The sequence below is a fragment of the Lissotriton helveticus genome, chromosome 8 (assembly GCF_964261635.1).
Source record: "Lissotriton helveticus chromosome 8, aLisHel1.1, whole genome shotgun sequence".
Classification (NCBI taxonomy): domain Eukaryota; kingdom Metazoa; phylum Chordata; class Amphibia; order Caudata; family Salamandridae; genus Lissotriton; species Lissotriton helveticus.
In genome coordinates this window covers 22,272,053-22,276,857 of record NC_136069.1, presented here as the reverse complement: position 1 = coordinate 22,276,857, position 4,805 = coordinate 22,272,053, and positions in this window count along the sequence as shown.

Here is a 4,805-nt window from a genome sequence, read left to right as displayed (position 1 = left end):
AACTGCCTCCAAACCCCTTCTTGACCAATTACACTGGCTTTCTGTCCGGCAGAGAACAAAATTCAAAACATGCTGTTTGATTCACAAGTGCCTAAATGGTAAAGGACCTGCCTATTTGAAAAAGAAATTTGTCCCTTACGCCCCCACTCGATCTCTTAGGTCCAGTAATGATTTTCTTCTGCAGGTACCACGGGCTAAGAAAGCCAGACACGGGAGTAAGGCACTTTCCATAGCAGGACCTACTCTCTGGAACAAACTTCCTCTATCACTCAAACAATACACAGATTATCTAAAATTCCGGAAACAATTGAAAACAATACTGTTTAAAAATGAAATTTAGCTTCTTCCCACATGTATTTCTTGGTGTTCTACAGGTGTCAAAGCGCAGAGATACTCCACTGAGAGTTGATTCCAGCGCTATACAAACCAATAAATAAAATTGTTTAACTGTATGTGATTACAGTGATCAAACTGTGATTTACAGAGTCTAAAAGTCATTCAATGAGCATTAGAGGAAACATTTTGAGCTGTGTTTCTACCAGTGTGTGTATCAACTGCCATCTAGTGGAACTGCCTAGGAACATTATTTATCAATCTCGTCATAAAGGCATGAAGTTATTATTTTTTTCGTAAGCGTCAGAGATTTGTGGAGGATTTCTGCGTTTTTACGACATTTAAATGACGATACGATTTAGGCAGCATTTCAGTCCTAGAAGCGAGCTATGAAGAATGAACATGTATTTTTGCATTGCCACTAAATCTGGATTCATAGAAACAAGCGGAAGGCGGAATTTCTGAGGTCGTGCTGAAATGAACTTAATTAATTTTGCTTCAATGGTCAAATCAACGTGGAAAAGTCGTTACCTTTAAAGTGGGCTCAAGCGATTTGTTTCTCCATTGTTTTCGTGCTGTGTGCTACGTCACTGGTTATTGTGTGCTATCTTCCGTGGAAAGCAAGACTTACATCACGTTGTTCACGTTGCATCTGTGAGGCCAACTTCCACTTGAAAGCCCGCAAATACGACGTTGGCGGCCATCTTATGTTTCATCACCATGGCAACACCACAAAAGATCACTGGATTGACAGTTTGGATCGGAGTTTCTTCGTGTATTTATTATTTAAATTATATTTTTGTGCGGCTCAAAAGACAGTCTGCCATAACTTGGTGAATTTCGAGTTTTTTCTTCATTGCGACTACTACTAAAGTACCTGCAGAGGAAATTATATTACTGTGCTTCTTTATTTCTCAACGTGGGAGTTTTCCAGTGGTATGACATTCCTGTTTGTTTTAATGGATCTCGGGTGAGAATTCGCTCACCGGTGTTTTAAATTAACGAAAAGTGTTTTCCTTACATAGATTGTAATATCTAACTGTTTAATTCTACCATTTAATATGCTTCAAATGATATATACAGTTATTTAAACAACGTTTTGACATGTTGGCATTTGGCAAGTTTTAGGAGGTGCACTATAGTTTTGGCTTGTATGATATGTGCTAAATTTTCTGACCTAGACACTGGTGTGGCACTAGTTTTATTCTTTTCCTTTGGTGTAGTTTTGCTTGTGAGCTGGTCTCTTTGCATTTCTTCAATTCTTCGGCGTGGGTGGTGCGCACACCTTTTCACTGTTTCTGATCTTCACAGGCTGTTTTGTTGTGCTCCTGTTTGTACTCGTATAGTGTAGTGGGTCATGTATCAATGCATTTTTGCTTTCATGGGGTGGTGTTCCTGCCCTATACATTTATAAAGCATTTATTGATGCTATTATGCCATAATTATTATTTAAGAAGCTCGCAGGTATTAAGATGCATTAGCATTATTATTAAGAAGTGCGCAGGTATTAAGATGCATTAGCATTATTATTAAGAAGTGCGCTGGTATTAAGACGCGTTAGTTTATTATTATTATTTAAGGTGCGTGAAGGTGATGCACTTATTTTTGGTATCAAGACGCGTTATTTATTAATAATATTTAAGGTGCGTTCGTTTATTATTAATATTTAAGGTGCGTGAAGGTGTTGCACTTATTTTTGGTATCAAGACGCGTTAGTTTATTATTAATATTTAAGGTGCGTGAAGGTGATGCACTTATTTTTGGTATTAAGACGCGTTAGTTTATTATTGATATTTAAGGTGCGTGAAGGTGATGCACTTATTTTTGGTATCAAGATGCGTTAGTTTATTATTAATATTGAAGGTGATGCACTTATTCTTGGGTCATGTATTTACCCTATACATTTAGTGATGCCATTTTGAGGTAACTTCTGCACTTATTCTTGGGTCATGTACCGATGTGTTTATGCTTTTATGAGTTGGGGTATCTACCCTATACATTTATTGATGCGGTAGAGTTATCTACCCTTTACATTTACGCCTTAGTGCGATAAATTTTTTTTTTTAGTTTTTGTGCTTTACAATTTTTCTTTGCTTCTTTCTTTTCACTCTTCCAGTTCTGCGTTAGTTCACGCTTGTAAACAACTTTGTTTTCTTTACGTTCACTTGTTTGTTTTCTCTAAGGGAAGGGGATATGTGCCATATTGTATTGGTTTACACTGTTTCCTTCTTCCCTTATTCTAGTCACTTACTACTAGCTATTCTTCTCTACTTATTCTTTCCTTTCTTCCTTGCCTATATGAACTGTCCGCTTGCTAATATGAACTGTCCGCTTTATTGCAAGTTTTATCATTCTATTTTTTTAAATTGCTTTGTTGCAAGTTATTGAAGGAAAGGGGATATGTTGTACCTAGAATTATCTCCTTCCTAGTTGCTCAGCCAGAATGAGTGTGATGTCTGCGTGGAATGTTGGAGTGCTTGATGACAGAGAGAGTAGAATGTGAGTGTGCCTGGTTGTGTGTGGAGAATGACAGTTGATGAGAGTGGGCTGAGCAACAACCATCTAGCTCCTGGTGGGACCCTTTATTTCATCTTCTTAACTACAACTACATCTTCTATGGAACTTATGATGAACTACAAATAAACCTCTTACTTGGACACATTACCCGGCTACCTGTGATTATATCTTCTTTTACCCACAACAAAACGCTTACTCATGCCTGTGCTCTTAATCCTCAGCACTCATTTTACTAACTGTTAAACAAGGTATAAATGTAAATGATCAAGAAAATCTTATGCCAAGATAAAACTGTATGCCCAATAGAACTAACCGGCCTCCCCTCAGCGAATGCATCAACCGGCATAACCGGATCATATGGCTCAACTCCTTCATAGACTGTGTCCGAATTAGCCGGCTCGGCCTACCCGCCCGAGACTTAAGAGACGCTGCTTCTTCAAATTCATGGCAAAGGGATCAAGGGCACCGCTAAGAGCGCCTCCAGACTCTCGCGGGCCCCCCTCCTGCCTTTGACACCTCTGATAATGTCTCTCTCCCCCTTGGAGAGAGACTGTCTCCACAACCAAAGCTTCGGTCCTCACGCAACCCTCCCCTTTCCCGGCTCACAGCAGCTATGGCCAAGGTCTCTCTCCACTCGCAAAGAGACGGAGAGAGACAGTTCATTTTTGGCAGGCCTCGGAGCTGGGATTCGAGAGCGGGGTACAGATGCGACTCCCCCCTCTGACTTTCCCTGCTCCATATGCACCGTCTGTTTTTTTACCTTCATTGTACTCATGACTTCCCCTACGTTCATTATCTGGAAGTGGCGCATACCTAAATTAGGTAAAACTAACAAAGGACTACAGTGAGAGAGTTCTAATTAATTTCCTTAAGAAGGAATTTAAATCCTCCCTGAAAGAGGCAGTGGAGGGGACCCTTAGAAAGAGAAAAAGGGACTACTCTGAAGAGGACCTAATATCTCTTTTAGAGGATGATATTCCCATCAAAAAAGAAGGTAAGGTTATGAAAAAAACTAAACACATGTTTAATGTTCTGTTTATTAATGGTAGACAGCGCTACAAAACACAGGGATGAAGCATCAGGTAGCCTGTACGCTACAAGTGACATTACCCATAGCGGTACAATTTTCAAGATCAGCCTTATTGGCTCAATAAGCCCAGGTGCCCACCACGGCACAAAAAGTCCAAGTGACCTTCATGGCTCAAAAGACCCCGGCTTGCAAGCTGGAAAAGAAACCTACTCCTATGATACATACCCAGAGTATGAGGAGGATGAATATGTTTTTGACCCCCTAGAAGATTTAGACAATGATCTTCTCGATAAAGGCCTTGAGCAAGCCTCTAGCTCTAAAGTCATTAAAGACCCAACAGAGGTGGAAATGTTTAATCCTAACCAGATCACTCACCCAAGGGGGTCAGACTGGTGGCCTATGGACCACCTTTCAAAATTCATTAAACACTGGATCTGCAGAAGGAAACGCGAAACTTGATGAGGGCAGGGTGCCCTAGACCCTTCCTAGATAATAAAGCTGGGATGGCACCGAATTTGGATCCGGAACTGATGACCTTTTGATTTAAGAATGGCAAGGACCCTAAGAAAGGCTTAGAGTGTTGCTTCAAACAATTGCAAGACAAGATCTTGGCTATTTTCGGACCCAACGCAAGAATTCATGATCTGGCAGAAAAAGCTTCTCTAAAGGGCACGCATGTAGATGTTGACCTACTATGTGGCTGGAGCTAACAAGCACTATGTCTCATGGGTAACGCTAATGCTGCATTGCGGCTGAGCGTAGAAGGGCCATACTTATGAGGATTAATCCTAAACTTTCAGACTTGGCCAATAAAGGCTCTAAGGGCAACTCCAATGGTTTACACTTTGGAGAAAACTTTATTAAAATCCTAGGAAAATATGTTTCAACCTTCTCAGCCTTCAGCAGGGCTCAATCTAATACAAGG